Source organism: Adiantum capillus-veneris, chromosome 17 (assembly GCF_014529385.1).
Source record: "Adiantum capillus-veneris isolate H3 chromosome 17, ASM1452938v2, whole genome shotgun sequence".
NCBI classification, from domain to species: domain Eukaryota; kingdom Viridiplantae; phylum Streptophyta; class Polypodiopsida; order Polypodiales; family Pteridaceae; genus Adiantum; species Adiantum capillus-veneris.
In genome coordinates, this window is record NC_140947.1 from 35,639,934 (window position 1) to 35,657,956 (window position 18,023).

Genomic DNA, 18,023 nt, shown 5'->3' on the forward strand with positions numbered 1-18,023 from the left:
TCAACACTGTCTAGCCCGGCCCCTGGCCGTAGTCCATGACTTCCCTAGTCCTTAGGTTTGGGCCTTGCCTTTACAAAACCCTTGTCCTGACAGAATCATCCATGTGGTGCAAGATGTGAGTGCGTGTGTGTTTGTGCTTGAGTGGATCTTCTAGAATGTGCAAACAAGAAATGAACTTCACGTTGTGAGTTTTGACTTATAGGGTACTATAAAAAAAAAAACTTAAAAACTCAATAATACCATTAATAACTCCAAAATTGTCGAAATTTGTTACATGAAACCACTGATTGGGGAGTCAACAAATCACGTGGCATTACAATGTATGCTTAATACGGGGATGGTTAGTGTCAAAATTTTATTGGTTTTCCACCCAACGTCTGTCATTTCGTCACCTTGTCGCCAACCACCATCAAAATTGATCTTTTGCACTAGAAGCATGATATGATTGCGATCGCCTCACGCTAACCACTTTCTCTATTCTGCATTTCAAGCTTCTTTGCACTCTAGTCTTCTTCCTTTCTCTTCCCGCTAAAACTCGTGTTGAACCAATTGAACATTTCGTGCAAGGCATTCTCTTTTTCCTCCCCCATGCCTTGTATTTTTTAAATACACTGCTTTTGCTTGATAGTGCGAGCACTCCATTCCTTGGCTTTTCCAAATACCCAATGAGCCAAATGTGTCGAGAAAAAATGAGCTATAAGCAAAAGGAATATGTTGCAAAAATATAAACCTTTAGTTCAAGCATTGATGTTTTTTTACTACAAAGACAAAGTGTTCAACCCACCATGTATTGTGTTATGTGTGCCTCCCCCAGGCATCCACCATTTGCGTTGTGAAACTATTGATTACAAACTTTAAAGTGGATATCTCAGCAGAAGTTAGATTTGAATTTTCAAGTAACCAAAAAATATCATCTACAGACTGCCACACACAAGCACGCTTAATTCTTAGGGCTGCTTCATTACCTTGTAGGTGGTAATGTCACACACCTTTTTCCACAATTGAAACTCATTGGGACTTTTGGAGTTAGAATAGTTTAAAAGCATATGCTTAGCTTTACTACCACCCATACATATTTTATTAGGACGATCCTGTGTACTTCCAGATGCCTTCCTATCCTTTGATAGCTCTACTGCACTTCCATGCAGGCCAATGCTTGATCAAATAGATTCAGAGAACTTATTAGGACGATCCTGTGTACTTCCAGATGCCTTCCTATCCTTTGATAGCTCTACTGCACTGCCATGCAGGCCAATGCTTGATCAAATAGATTCAAGTTCTCTGATATACTCTTCCCTTCTTTCTGCAGGCTCCATATTCCAAGCATAATTAATACGGAGCATCAGCAACTTGTCAAGAATTTGTAGACGGGCATGAAGAGTGCGCACATGCACATTTATCAGAGCAATCAGTAGAATAGGATCCCAATTTGGATCGTCCATGTCTCGATTAGGGGGTACACTCTAGTTACAAATAAGGATGTCTTGAAACCATTGGGATGGGGGAAATGGACACACACACACGACACAAACTACATGCCTCTCTATAGCCCAGCAGATATCCAGCACCCCAAGCCACTCAGATAGACTCACAGACACTGTATTTTCTAATAAGGCTTTACTAGTAAGCTCATAATTTGAACAATTCCTTATTATACCCGCCCAATCCGATGCACCTTAGCAGCATGAACTCATTAATAGCCCAACACATAGCATATACTCGAAGCTAGATAACATAGTCGCAACCACTAAGATCCTCTCTCACTCCCTTTTGCACACACAGTACCCAACCTTCTCTCTCTTCCTCTCTGCTTACACACACAATTCGGAGAACTCACATGAATTGAAACCTAGCACGAAAAGAAAGATGCCCATACAAGGTGGATAAGGCAAATAGGGTGTGGAGCTTGAAATTGGAACTATGATAGCTGTCAAAGGAGCATATACAAAACTAAGATGGTACCATCGATCCTTCAAATAACAAAGCACACTTGAGAACGAGAAGCCGACGTAATTCTCGATCGGCAAGAATTGCCTTTAATGATGTTGATTTTTCCTCTTACAGCACAACCTTGATGGCTTCAATTCTGCTCAGGAAGCCTTGCTTAGCTGACAATGATAATTCTGATGCACCTGGTTGAGTCTTGGATAAAATCTCTGGCCGAGATGAATGTGGAGACCTCGTTGCTTTGTGTAGCGCTAATCCAGCAAGATGGAGGTCCTCAAACTGTAAAAGCCGCAAAGGGCTGCCATAGAGGAAGTGGGCCGCCAGAAGCGATTAACGAGGGAAGGCCTGCTGTGCACAGGGCCGCCATCAGTAGGAGGCCTTCGTCACGTGCACATGGCCTCAGGTGGCCGCCTTCTGCAAGCAACCCGGGCTTTGACGGCAGCCCCTCTATTCAGTCCTGCAACCGACTGTGTGGCACCCCTCTGGCCCTTCTGTTGATTGACCTTGACGGTCCATTAGTCCCCCGGCTTCACAGGCTCTTCTCAGGCCTCCAAAATCCCCCCTTACGCCCTTGCATGGCCGGTTTTCCCTTCCCTTGTCCACGCCCCTGGAAACTCTCCATGTGGCGCCACTTTCCTCCTGGTCGCCATGCTTTCCAGACAGATGGCGCTGGTGCTTCTCTTCGCTGTCATGCAGCCTGCCAACTTCCTGAACTGCAGCTTGCTTTGGTGTTTTTGTTTTAAGTATGCAGTTATTTTTAGCATTCAAGCTATTTTTTTTACCTTGCGACTTAGTGGGCACTCCCACCGGACGCCGATCACCTCCAAAAGCCTTGAAAATTTTACCATCATTTGAAGACGACCCGGCTTTTACGGCCGCAAGAAGATAACAATTGGCCGCTACAAGCATTGGATGCTTTGACCCTTAGTGTGATCATGGTAGATGGCCATGTCCTAGCTTTAACGTGAAATGGATCCGCAAAAACCTTCAAGTGACAAGCCAATGGTCGAACCATAGAGGAGCTGAAGACCATGTTCATCCATCTGCAAGCACTTCGACCATTAGTGACCAAAAACCAATACTTGACCTAAGAATTGCCACATCTGGCATACACATCATGATCAAGCTCGCCGCTATCGGCATCTGGCACCGACTCCTCCGTTTCGACCTGTATCTGCATGATTCCATAGCGAGACTATAGCCATTATTCTGGATTGACATAACTTAGATGTACCATCATTGCCCAACCGACTGGTTGAACATTCATGTTCAACCAATGAGAGCTCTTATTACTCAAAACTGTAAACCTGCTAACAATATGCAAAGATGAAATAAAGTCATATGTACAAAGTTTTATTCATGTCTTTTTGCTATCTTGGACTGCACCCTTAAGTGGGATGCCCAGCCCCTTCAATAAGAACCTGATGAACAGCTGGCATGAGAGCTCTGTCAAAATAGATCTTGAGACGAACTCCATTTACCTTGTGTCGAAGGAGCTTACCATTGGACCGCTCTAACTGATAAGTACCATTAGGGAAAGCTTTGCAAATTTTGTAGGGCCCAATCCATTTCTTCTTGAACTTTTTCTGAACGTGAAATCAAGGTAGCTCTCGTACTTCATAACCAAATCACCTTCTTGTAGCTCTTTTTCTGGCAGTCTTTGATTGAACTTCACCACACGTTTCTCTCTTTTTTGCACATAGAAATCAGCTGCAGCCTCTCGATCCATCTTCAAAGTCTCCAATTGTGTGATTCTGTCCTGCAAAACATCTCGTTGATTCACATTAATTCGCCATAAACCTTTTAATGCCCCTAGTTGGATGTGTACAGATAAGACTACTTCTTTGCCAAACACCAATTCGTAGGGAGTGAAATTGGTGGCCACTTTATAAGAATTTTGGTAGGCCCATAAGCATTTATCAAGATTTCTCTCCCAATCTTCCACCTGTTTATAAATATACTTGGTGAGCATTTTAATGATTTGACCATTTGCACTTTCAACCAAACCGTTACACTGTGGGTGATAGGGAGATGAGAATCTGTGTTGAACTTCCATCTTTTCTACCAAAGCACGTACTAGCTTGCTGCGGAATCCCTGTCCTCTATCTGATATCAAAACCCATGGCATGCCAAACCGATAGCAAACAGAATCAAATACAAACTGAGCAACTGAAAGAGTACTTACCTCCTTGACCACTTTGGCTTCTACCCATCTAGTGAGGTAGTCGATAGCTACCAAGATGTACTTTTTTCCACTTGTAGACTTGGGAAGCGGTCCAATAGCGTCCAATCCCCACTTTTCGAATTCATTTTGGGCCAAGATAGGCCCTTGTGACTCTGCCACTAAACGCGCTCACCCATAACTTGACATTTGTGACACGTCTTACACCAGTAATGAACATCCCGTACAATAGATGGCCACCAAAAACCTGCTCTGAGAATACGAAAGAGTACCTGATCCTTACCTTGATGCCCGCTTTCTTCATGGCATTGTGTCAAAACCATGCCGATCTCCTCCTTGTATAGAACCCTCCTTAATATTCCTTAATGGCCGTATACCATAAGGTCTTCACCTATCAAAGTGAACCTGCTAGCCTTTTGAGCAACCCTTTTCCTCTGTAGCTTGGACATGCTTGTGGGACCTTGACCTGTGCTCAAGAAATCATCAACATCTTTCAGTGTTTCCCTACCTACATAGCTGGCCGGCGCCACATATAACCCTGCTACATGTATCTGTACTCGGCTACTGGCTAACTGGTTAGCTTCTTGATTTTTCTCCCTCCTAACATGCTTGAATTGCACCCCTTCAAAAAACTTCAATAACTTTTTAATAGAAAAAAACCAATGCTTGAGAGAGTCTCTCTTCACCTGCCATTGCCCTAAGAGTTGTTTGATAACCAAAAGAGAATCTCCCTTCACTATGAGCCTGGATATCCCAAACTCGATACACTGCTTAAGGCCCAAGTGGAGAGCCAAGTACTCTGCCTCATTGTTTGTATGCACATCCTCCAAATCATAAGCTTTTGAAAAAATAGTGTTACCTTGAGGATCCTGTATAACGACTCCCCCTCCAGCTTTTTGGACAACCCTCCTGTAAGCACCATCGAACCACATGACAAAAGCTTCTTTTAGATCCGGTTCATCGTTTGCCTCTTCTCGAACCACCCTGAGATACACTGGCAAATCTACACCCTTATTTACCAGTACGTCTACGAGATGTGACCTGCAAGTGTGATCAATTTTAAACTCAAAATCAAACTCCTATAACTCTAGCACCCACTTCATAATACGCCTCCTTGGTCATAGGTGAAGCACTACTTCAGGTAATAAATTGTTAGAGGTAAGCACATAAAACCTGCAAAAAATCAAATGCACTTTGAACTTCCTGCAAGCAAACACTAGTGTCATCACCCATTGCTCAGCCTCTGTGTAAGACATCTCTCTTGGACTGATGACCCGACTCTCAAAGTAGACGGTTTTGTAGCACCGCCCTACCTTTTGTAGTAGGACTGCACCAATTGCAACTGTACCCACTGTCATAGCAACATAAAAATCATCCTCATGGTTGGGAGGACAAACAATAGGCAATTGACAGAACATTTATTTGACCCTATCAAAAGCTACCTGTGTGTCTTCAATTGAAAGCCATGAACCTGTTGACTCATTTTCTGAATAGGGTATACATACTGTGAAAGCATCCAAAGAAGATGATTTAGAAGCCACTGATGTAGAGCTTAACCTTTTTCTTGAGGAAATGATGCCCCTTGTTCAAAATAGGGGATTCAAAAGTATTTTGTCAAATGAGAAAGCTAAACATGGTCAGGTTGTTGGTGATGGATACGACAATATACTATTGCTACAGAAACGGTGTGTTTTTTCATTCTTTCATGGAAGTCATTTTCCAGGCCAAGGTGGACCTGACGACAAATGTTATGTATTCAAAATGTCCACAAAAGGACCTGCTTCTGGAGTTGAACTAGTCAATAGAATGAGGCGAGGAGGGACAGGAGATTTGAGTAGTTCTTGGGTGCACTTTGATCATACTCATCGAATTGAAGGATGGGCAACTATGTCCTGCTTGGTTTATGATCGTGGGTAAGTGAATTCATAAAAATATGTTAGATAGCATGTTTGATATAAGACACATGTTATTACTTATTTGTTCTATGTGTACAGCATGCGAGCATTGCAAGTGATTGCAATATGTGAATGTAAAGAAGAAGACGAAGAAACACAAATCTTGTTTTGGAGAAATTTAAACACACTTATGGAGAGGTGTGGGCATGAAGCAGCAGACTTTGTTGGATTTATGTCTGATGAAGCTGGGGCTAATTGGCTAGCAATACGAGTTGTATACAATGGTGGACGGCATAATGTAATGGAGGGAAGGGAGGGCTCGTGTCTTTTCCATTGGGAGCAGAGTCTACACAAACATACAAAAAAACATGTCGCTATAGATAGACAAATGCATCACATTGAAATGTGTGAAGCATGGCGCTTAGCAAAGACTACAAATGAGGCCTCTTGTATAGCTTCCACAATACGAGAATGGTGGGTGAAATATGTGATAGGGGATAATAAAAAGGCTTTAGAGAGATGGTTTAATTGGTGGGAGCAACGGATTGCCCATTGGGAAAGCGCTGAGACAATGGTGTATCAATCATTTTTTTGGTTCTTATTAAATACTTGAAAACAGAGATTTACATTTATATGGTTTTAATTGTTTTGTATTTATAGGTCAGTAAGAGTCCATGGGAGAGAGCTCAAATTCCAAGTATAAACTTGTCAGAGAGCATCCATGCTAGTTGGCTGGCAGGTGAAGGTGGTAAACGTAAAATCTCACTTTATGATGCATGTGTCAGTGATGTTTTGAATGCATATATTCAATGTGAAAAAGATTGGGATACACCATAGGCAGATACATCGGAACGGGCCCTTCCATAGAAGCAATGATGGCCAATTCCAAACGCAGAGAATCTCCAAATCCAAATCATTTTACGAGTACATTAAAAGGCTTGGTTGCTAGTAGTCCTTTGTATGAGGAGCCTGTGATGGAAGGTGACAAAGAGACAGTACAACGGAAGAAGAAAACATGTGAAGTCGGTACAAGCTCACATAAACCTGGATATGTAATGGAAGCAAGACAACGAAAAACCAGAGGGAGACCACGGAGTATACATTTTGATAGAGAGGATAATGAAGAAGTATATGTTGTCACTCACAGTGAAGTAGGAGATAGCATTCCAGTGCAGCCTGGGGAGAATTCAACAAGGTGTATTCAAGAGGTCCAAGTTGCCCGTGAAGAGTGGGCTTTACGAAGGATGCCAGCCAATTGCATGAGGAAATGTTTTGGAATGGTAGGGAAGAAAAGTTGTGGTAACAAATTACAAAGCCGTAATGTAAGAATGGTTGCTCCTTGTTTTTGGTCTGAGAGAACTTTTAAAGACAAGAAAATTGCATAGTGGATATGGTTGTGCAATTATGAAGTAGGCCACACACAAAAAGTACAGAGGCAAGTTAAATTCTCACCTGTCGTTCCTACTTTCTGGCAAGTGGATATTGGAACCAATTTATCAAAGGAAGAGAGTGACAGCTTGGTACAAAGTGGATTTCAATTTGCAGATTTTGCAACACCACTACGACGCATGAACAATACAAATGCTACTCTTACACAAGGAGGCTCCAGTAGTAGCAGGAAGCGTAAGTGGAGACATGGTATTTCCAAAGAAGCGCAAAAGAGATTGGAGTCAACTGCAATCATGGTTGCAACATTCTTGGACGAGAAATTAGAAAGTGAACAACACATAGTTTTTCGAATATTGACAGAGAGTTGTTATGATGTACACATTAAGGTAGAACCTAGTTGCACCTGTCCCGATTTTCAAAAGAGAGAATCTACACATAAAGCGTTTTTGGCATGTAAGCACATGTACCATGTGTATGTACATATTCTAAGGCTTCAACCAAAAGAGCACATGGTCATTCATCAGCCTGCACTAACTCCCACAGACCTTGCATTTGTATTAGGGCAAACCCGCAAGATAAAGCCTGTGGTGTAGTGAGTCTAAATCTTAGAGATTGCCCTATAGAGGTATGCATTGAAGTAGATTTCTCTTTTGTATTAGATGTGGAGTAGCTTTTCTAGACATATGAGACTTTATTTCTCCTTTTAGTAAGAGAAGCATGCTTTGTGGTATCTATCTAGACAATTGTACAAGCTCAAAATTAGGGCTTTTGGAATCTTGTACATGTTTTTGGTGTGTATCGTTAAAAGAGACTCAAAATCTTAAGCCAATTTTTTGTGAGATTATAGATCTTTTTGGTCGTGTATAATATTTTGATGTCTTTGTTTTGGATTAATTTTTTGTGTCGTTAGAAAAGGCTCTAAATCTAAAATCAAAAAGCTCGCAAAATTGGGTTTGATTGCAAAAGTTAGAAATTGAAAGCTCGCAAATAAAACGCACTCAGCTATGACTATTGTCCTCCCGCTAGTGTGGGTGGATGACGAGAGGATAGACTCTATGTTTGTGAACCTCTAGTAAGAAGAGATCTTGCTGTCTCTAGTTTCTCAACTCCATGTTTGCGCAATCCTATGAAAAGTGCTATATACAACCCAATATGATCTCCTACGCTAAACATCATAGTGATTCTTTTTCTTCACCCCATCTTTGCATACCTTGCATGTTCTCTGGTCTTTGTCAATGCGTGTTGCCCGCCCAACCTCAATCTCTACTATGTGAGATGAGCCCATGAGTTTTCCAATCGCCATTGTAGCACCATGTGACAATGTGTCCGTATAACTTGGCGTTTGGATAAAGACCTTCTTTAGCAAATAATCTCTCTAATATTATAGCTTTGATGGAAAAGGCTTGGGTTCCTAGTAGTAGCGGCGCTCTAGCATTGTAATGCACCATAGCCACTTGTGACACTGTCTCTAGCTGCACTTGCCATGGAGAAAGGTATACATGTGAGCCTTACCACTTGGACTTGCACTCTAGCTAGTGTGAATGGGGCTCTACTCTTGATCTGCTTGGAGGTTTGATAAACTAGAATTTTGGTCTTAATTCGTAACTCATGCAAAGCATGCTATCGTTTGGATCCCAAGAAAAAATCTTTAGCATATAGATTATTGTGGATTGAAGTATTGGCAGATCCATGCACTCACATTTGGACAAAGAATGTACTCTCATATTTTTTCAATGTTGAGACCAAACTTCACAACGTAGTGCTAGAAATGGGCTTTGAGGGCAATGTACTTGGCTTGCCACAGGTTGCTAGAGAAATTAGACCTCCCAAACCATCTTTGTCTTTGATGGCACATCAAGTGTTTGCACATGCTAGAAGAGTCTGTCGCGTGGACGGTGTCGAAGTCTTTGTGGAAGTCCTCAAGGAAGCCATGTAGTCAACTCTTCCATGCCTTTTCCTGATGAAGCGTGTAGCGCAAAGTAAAGATATGGTTGATGGAGCTTGTATAATGGTTGTATGCCCCCTTCTCTGCTTATGAGCTCAACTTCGCCTCCAACACGGTATGGTAGTGACCGGTCAAGAGTGTCCTTGAACTTGTGGATATACACAATGGTGTGGCTAGTAATCTCTCTACATTTGGTATGTTGAAGAGCAAGGCAATGAATGGTGTGAGGGTGCTGGTTACGCATATGAGGTGCTCACTTTGCATGCTTGTGTGATCTAAGAAACTACCATGCTTTATGTGGCGAGCAGTCCTCTCCATTAGTGCTATAAAGAAAGTGGATGTAGGTGGGTGTGCTATATTCTCTATGTACTTGTTATCATACCATTTTTTATGGGTAATCCCAAAGCGTATAGTGGTTCTTGAGTGAGCATGGTGTGGGAAGCTGTTGAGGCTTAATTTGTGAAAAATGGAAAAGAGATGGGTAGTGAGTGTCTCATGTGGCATTGAGGGGTCTAGTTGGTAAATGCCATCGTAGATGTGCTTAGTGTAGACATTACATAAATTGTGTGAGAAGTGTATGGAGGTGTAATGGCTTGCTTGCATGTAGATTGTGTGTGTGATGGGGGTATGTTATCAAGGAAGAGTCGCATGTAAGTATGGTATAGATGTTGGTGAAAGAGTGAGTGATGTGAGCTAATGTGTTTCCTTCTTGGGTCCAAGAATGGAGTTCATTTTGATACCTTTGCCTAAGACTGCTAGTGGGATGTATGGAAGGCAATCGAAAATCTGGTGAGCAGGTCATCACATTAAAAACAACTAGATGATGTGATGATCGCAGTTTGAATGGGTGTCATCCATAAGATGTGGGTGTTGTTGTGTGTGTGATGAGTACTCTTGAATTTGGTTTCATGAAGGGGTGTAATAATGCAAACTTAAAGTTGGTTTATGAGGCAGAACAGTGTAGATGTATATGTGTTCTGGGAATCCATAAAAAGGAAAAAAGCAAACCTCCTACAAAATCACAAATCTTGACATGGGGATGTGTGTACATAAGGGATGATGGAAATGGAGATGTAACCCTAATCACAGGAATCTTTTGATAGCTTCCCACAATTATTCCCACATTGTGAATTACGACAACATCATGAGGTTCTGCGGGCGAGCACTGCACACCTAGCTAGGTGTGTGGTGCCGGGCCTGCACAAGCTTATGATGTCGAACACTACGGGAAAAACCGGGGAAAGAGAACCTCCTTTCCAAAAGGGAATCCGTCTAAAAGTTCTTGTGAATGGATGTGGAACTATATGCATAGGAAAGTGACTAGCTAGCTCTATCGTGTACCAAACTCGAGGTGTAGTATGTCATGCATACATGGTAAGGAGTGAAAAGTCTATGCAATAGAACAAGAGGAGGCCCGCTCTATCTCTCAAATGGCCTTGTGATGTGGTCTCTAACTTGGTGTCCTAGTGCTCTTGGGTATCTATGGGGGCCAACAATCTCTCCTTGCTATAAGAAGCAACCCAATAACACTCATAGTGTGGGTTGTCTTGTGAAAGGGTTGTATACGAGCCCTAAATGCTCTCAAATGCTTGTCATTTGCATACATGATGCTTCTCGCTCTCCAATCCACCTCCAAATACCTTGCATATCTTTTGGTCTCGATCGGCAGTCTATGTTTTCTATCCCATGTCAATCTCTAGTCGGCTAGATGAGACCATTTGCCATGTAGCTATAGCACAAACACTTCATTCCTTATTTTTGTGATGACAAGAAGTCCACAATGTATGCCCTCAATGTTGAAATAATAATGCAGGCTTAATAGAAATCCTTATCCTCTCACCATTGAATTCATGTACTCGTGACTTTTGTCCTACAAATATTCTGAAGTGTTGGATTCTCTTGTAGAAAATCCCGTTTTTGAGGGTGATTAAAGGATATAATTTTTTTGATGATGATTAAAGAATATATATTTTTTATCAAAAAAATGGAAGGAAAGGAAGACAATATAAATATTTGGGGAAAATGCCATCTAACTGACCTTTTCCTGTTAACTCAAAGAGTTTGTACTTGAAATTTGTTTTGCTTGATCTTTTGTAACCGTGTTTTTTTTGTTTGGAAAACTCACAATTTGTGAGTGAATTGTATTAATCACAGCAACAAAATTAAACAACGACCTCAAGCTCAGGCCAGCCTCGAGGTGCTGACGATTACAAATTGAATGTCTATAGCCTCTCATCGAGGCTAATCATAATCAACTTTATAGAGTAGGGGAACTATAGTTCAATGCTTCTACTTATTGCAGATAGACAAAACGACATGGGTAGCCCACCAATCTCTCGAGTCTTGCTTATTATTTGAGCATAAAGGTCATCACTCTTCTGTCTTGTATAATCTCTGAGAAACTTGCCACATCAAAATCTCCTTCTAACACACGGCGGTTCCTCGCCCACCAAATATGATGAAAGAAGAAGTACTTGACAATTTGAGTGGAGATAAGAAGAGCAAGACTTCTCATCTTTTTGCTGCCAAGGAACAAATCAGTCTTGAAGAACCTGATTTTCCATGTCCTTTGGACCCACTTGCAGATTTTCTAGGCCTTTGATTGCCTGACATTCCATGAATAGGTGGGCTAGACCTTCGTTAGAAATCCTGCACCCCAATCATCGATCGGACCCAATTCCTCTTTCATGGATCTTTATGCCCATTGGTAGAGCACCCCACATCGCCTTCCCCAAAAATATCTTCATAAACTGTGGCCACTTTGGCTTCCAAATCTTCTCCATGACTTCCTCCCACCATTCTTCTGGCCATTGTCTCTTCCATATTTTGTTTAGGGAGCTAGAACAATTATTCTCGTGTATCAGTGCATGATATATGCCTTTAGAATGGGGTTTCTAGAAAAGACTACTTCCGGGCCATCTCCAAGCATTCCACTCAATCCCGGATTCACAGACTGGCATTATCACCTTGTCAAGCTCTTTCATCAGTATGCTGACTAATAATATCTCATAGCCATTTAGTTGGTACTGGATTTCCAGAAAGTCAATGGTTTTCTCTTATCGTCATCGTCCCAAAAGCTAACAAGCCCATTTAGACCCTTATTATTCAATTTCCTGGCAGTTTCTATCTAAAAGGGGCTTTGTGGTGGTCCTAAAACTTTAGACAGCTAGGGGGACCAGTGAAAGATAGAGTTCTTGAAGTACCTGGTTTCTTCTCCCCACTCCAATACCGTAACTGCTCTTTTGCACTTCCTCACCAGTTTCGCTGAGATGCCATTCAGGTTTCAGATAGACCACATTGGGACTAAAAGTTTGTAGTGCAACTCTACACCTTTCCACTTACCACCTTTCAAACCAAGTTTAGCTACATCTAACATATCCTTGGTCATGATAGCCCAAGCTTGGTCTTCTTTAGCCAATGAGACCATAAATTTGGCGCACGTGGCCTCCCAACTAGGTTAAGAATTCCAAGACCTCCTTGGTCCATTTGTTGAGCGACTGACTCCCATTTGATCCACTTCCGGGCTTGGAGTTTTTTGGTTGTTTTTCCATAAAAATATTTTTGTTGGTTTTAAGAAATCTTTCTAGTGACACTTAGCCATCTTGAGAAGTGGGATGGTGAAGGAAATATAAGGGAGCATAAATGAATTTATCACTTTAACCCGGCTTGAGAATGGGAGAAGAGCATACTCCTACCTTCTCATTTTTGTTCTGACTTTTTTGAGAACCCAAAGAAATATTTTTTTGTGCGTTACATCTACCCCCAAGGGGGCTCCAAGGTGCTTGAACATATTCCCTTTTAAGACAATCTCCCCTATCCAGTCAGAGGGTCAAAGGAGTCATTTTCTGATAGGGAGATTAGCCTCGAGTTCTCTAAATTACATTTGGAACTTGAGGCTATAGAAAACGTTTGCACAATCTCCAGAGCTCTCCTCAAAACCTAGGACATGCCTTCAAGAAAAGGAGCGAGTCATTTGTGAAGAGTTTTTCCAAGAGCTGGTCATTACCTGGTAAAGTCAAGCCTTGTAGCTCCCCTCGTGCAGCACTCGCTTCAAGCATCATGATGAGAGGATGCGATCCGATGGCAAAAAGAAAGGAAGCCACTAGGCATACCTACATAATAGACCTTTTAACCTTGAAGTAGACCACAATTCTGTCATTAAACAGGATCTTTGAGTGGCTGCCAACACCCAATGTGTGAATGATGTTGGAATGAGCGTTGCAAGAAAACACACACAATTTGGAGAAGATGAAGGAAGCTCAAGGCACACAACAAAGAGTTTATTACTTAGTGTGCAATGGAAAGATAGATAGCCCTAGAATGATGGGCGTATATACAATGCACGAGGGAAAAAAGCTCCTACTGAGGGAAAAAAATGCCCCGACGGTCCTAATTTGTTCACACACATCACTACCACATGTATATGGTAACAAATGAGGCAACTCAAGCGAGGCCCAAAGTCCAGAGCTTCAAGGAAATCTTGTTATGGAAATGGACTATTAACTTTGAGAGAAGCGGAATTTAGAGAAGTACTTTTATGAAATTACTTTGTGAGCATAGCCGGTGAACTTAATTGATGGTAGCAACATAAACATAGCATTTAGTTAACTTGGCATGAACAATACTTTTTCAAGAGAGAGATTTTGGAGAACATGACAACAATTGAGGATCGGATTTATGTGGAGACGTCCCCCCCCTCCAATAGGCATTTGTATTATAGTTTCTCCCATCAAGAAAGACTTGTTACAATACAATCTTTGTGTTCCTTGTGACCTAGGTGATGCAATGAAGATGGGAAGCTTCATGCGTCATGAGCATAACATAAACTTTGTGGAAAGCATTAACTATCCCAAGCCTCAGCCCCAAGACCTCAAACACCTTCGAAGGTGGAGAGAGCTAGAAGGGAATGAGGGTAGGGAAGAAAAAGAAGAAACTATTCATAGGACAAAGAACTAGCTCCTCACTTATCATGACTCTTCTTACTAGCATAGTAATGAAGATGGAGAAGATGGCAAGCTTAAGCATTGAAGCATGTCTCTTGGTTGGATTTGCATTCCATAGCCAAGAGTGTTGGTGTAGGCTCTCAACTTCTCTACTTGCTTGGAGAAGGAGATGGAGCTCTTGCACTTTGCATTTCACACAATGAGAATGTTTTGTGAGTGAATGTGAGAGAGTATACCCCTCAAGCATGCCCCTATATTCCTTGGTCGACCCCCCCTTGTAGCACAAGCTTGATGCTCATTGGACCCGTGCAAAACTGACCAATCACATGCAGGATGCATTACAAGCAACAAGGGTAGTAGTCTTGGGACAAGTGTCGCGCTTTCCCCTTTGAGACATGCGACTTGATAAATGCAAAAAAAAATAATTAGTTCTACTAAATTATCTTTGGACCCCTTGGGTGGCCAACCAATAGGCTTTAGGAACACCATGACGACAACATGAGGAGGAGCTTGACAAGTGTCCTAAATGCTTTCTTTGTACCAAGCTTACCTTGTGTGAAGGTGTGTGTTCTATCTCTACCCCTTTCTTGTAGGGCTCGCCCCCTCCTTGTAGGGATAAGTTTTGAATTTTGCACACCTTACCCCAAGCACCTTAGTCAACAAGCATGACGAGCTCCCTAGTCAAGCTTGGGTAGTGTTCCTACAAGCACCTCAAGCTCCCTAGTCAGCAAGCACGACAAGCACCTCAAGCACCTTAGTCATCAAGCATGACAAGAACCTCAAGAACCTTAGTCATCAAGCACGACAAGCACCTCAAGCACGTTAGTCATCAAGCATGACAAGCACCTCAAGCACCTTAAGCTTGGGCCGGGTTCCCCTCAAGCTCAACCCTAGCTTACTTAGGGTCAAAGGCTTTTTTAACACTAAATTTTATGGTCTTTAATGAAGCTATCCCTAAGGTCTTTAAGCTCCATTAGCTAACTTGATCTTTGACAAATCATCTCTCATTTGGGCCCCTTCACCATTGGCCCCATGTGTCGAGATAGACCTGAAAGCACATACCTATATTCTAACCCTTATTCTCGTTTATTCTCCCACATTAAATGACCAGTTTAATTTGAGAAAATCATTTGGGTTGGTTAGATATTAGATTTTATGACATTACCTCTCTCTTGAAATCATAATCGTCCTCGACTATGAGGTAGAAGAGATAAAGCCTTAGTCATTAGTCAAGGTTGCTTAGCGGATAGAGGATTCCTTTTAACCCTACTACATCTTTCCAAGCTGAATGACTAATCCATTTGGTTCTTGGGAGACATAGATGTAGCAAGGATGTCTGCTCTTTAGTCCATTTCATTCTCCCAAGTAGGATGACAAATTCTACTTGGTGTTTGAGAGACGTCGTCATCATAAATATGAGTCTAAGCATGTATACTATTTAAATTTGTGCACAGTAAAAAGAGAACTAGTCTTATAAGACAAAAAAATTGGTCATTTAAAATAAATTTGTACATTTTCTTACTCTAATGTAGCATTGTAAGCATTGACAAGCTTCATACTATCCTTAAGCTATATTCCTTGCATCCATCTAGCATCTGCAAAAGGACAATTTTTGAACTTAATAAGATACCGTGGGATAATCTTACCATGTCGTAGTACCTTGTCTTCATGCCGAAGGATAGCTTCGGGTTGTAGCACCTCTTCTTGGTCTTCAACTTTGGGAGGGTCTTCAATAATTGGTTCACTTGGTGGCTCTCCTTTGTAGGGCTTAAGTAGGCTCACATGAAAAGCATTGTGTATGAGCCAATGGTTGGGCAACTTGAGTTGGTACTTAGCATAATAATTTTGATGGCCCGTAGGATTTTTGCCAGTCGTTTGCCTTAATCGAGCCTTAGGAAGCTTAAGTAAGACCCAATCATTTTCTTTGAGCATTAAGGCCCTTCTATGCTTGTCAGCAACAGAGATGAATATAGCCTCCTTAATCTTTTGAAAATATTATTGTAGGTCACGGCTATACTCATCGGCAATGAAGATCGTCCCATGTACTTTAAGTAGCAAGGGACTTTCAGGTCTTCCCTCAATTATTTCAAAAGGTTCTTTTCCCATAGAAGTATGTGCAATATTATTGTAGGCATACTCTACAAGAGGTAAGTACTTTTCCCTTTGTGAGCGTTGATCTACTCTCCTTGGATTAGGCCATGCTTTTATTACCTCTAGCTTCGATGGATCCATCCGGAACTATCTTGAGAGATAATGTGACCTAAGTATTGAATCTCTTGAAGGAAAAATTGGCTTTTCTTTTGGTTGAGAAAAAGCATGTTCTCCCTCAAAGCTTGAAAAATCACTTGGAGATGTTTCTTGTGTTCCTCCAAAGACTTGGAGTAGATGAAAATATCATCAAAGAACACTCCAATGAAGTTGCGGTAGGGTCTAAATATTTTCTCCATTAGATGATTGAACATGGATGGTGCATTAGTCAAGCCAAAAGGCATGACTAAATATTCATAAAGACCAAATGTTGTGCGAAACGCGGTCTTTAGGATACCTTCATCCTGAAGGAGTACGAGCGGAAGTGCGACGCGAGAGAGAGTGCGAGAAGAAGAGCACGACGATATGGTGAACTTGCTCTACTGTAATGTGTAGAGCATAGTGAGTTCTTATTAGGTTTTTACAAAAGAATATGTGTACATACCTGGAGGCCCGCCCACTTACCTGGGCGACCACATTGGGCTTTATACCCCAACAACCTCCCACTTAAAGTCCAATGTGGTACTTTAAGTGTGAGAGAAGCTACTATACAAGCTAATATACAAGAGATGTAGAGAAGTGATGTACTACCCTACACCTAACTGCTTGCGAAAATGCGCAATGCTCTCTGAGGGAAGTCCTTTTGTAAGTAGATCAGCAGGATTTTCTGTGGTGTGAACTTTGACAAGTTGAAGTTGATTATCCTCGAGCATTTCCCTGATGAAATGATCCTTCACATCCACATGCTTTGTCTTTGAGTGATAAACTGGATTGCGAGCCAATTGTATAGCACTTTGATTATCACAATATAACACAGGCATCTCTTCTTTGATTCCCAAATCTGTTACTAGTCGATTAAGCCAAATTGATTCTTTGCATGCCTCTGATGCTGCAACATATTCAGCCTCTGTAGTAGACTGAGTAACACAATCTTGTAATCTAGAACGCCATGATACTGCTCCACCAGCCAATGTAAAGACATACCCTGACGTAGACCTTCGGTTGTCTAAGTCACCTGCATAATCTGAGTCTGTAAAACCCTTTACACTTAGCTCCTGACTCCCATAGCATATACGCATACTCTTTGTAGCTTTCAGGTATCTCAATATTCCTTTCACTGCCTCCCAATGTTTCTTGCTTGGGTTTGACATGTATCGACTTACTACTCCCACTGCAAATGCAATGTCTGGGCGAGTAGCAATCATTGCATACATCAAACTACCCATTGCAGACGCATATGGAATCTCATCCATTTTCGCCTGTTCTTCCTCAGACACAGGACAATCTTGTTTGCTAAGTTTCACATATGGTGGCAATGGAACACTCAATGCCTTTCCCTTCTCCATATTGAAACGTTGCAAAACCTTGTCAATATACTCTGTTTGAGATAACCAAATCAACTTCTTTGATCTGTCTCTCTCAATGCACATACCAAGGATATGACTTGCCTCACCCATGTCTTTCATGTAAAACGA

The 18,023-nt window shown here is 41.7% G+C and overlaps 1 pseudogene; it reads right to left on the bottom strand.

Annotated features, from left to right (window-relative positions):
- Window positions 1–3,034: 3,034 nt before the first annotated feature.
- On the bottom strand, window positions 3,035–8,716 carry LOC147437056 (uncharacterized; annotated as a pseudogene).
- Between the last annotated feature and the right edge of the window lie 9,307 nt (window positions 8,717–18,023).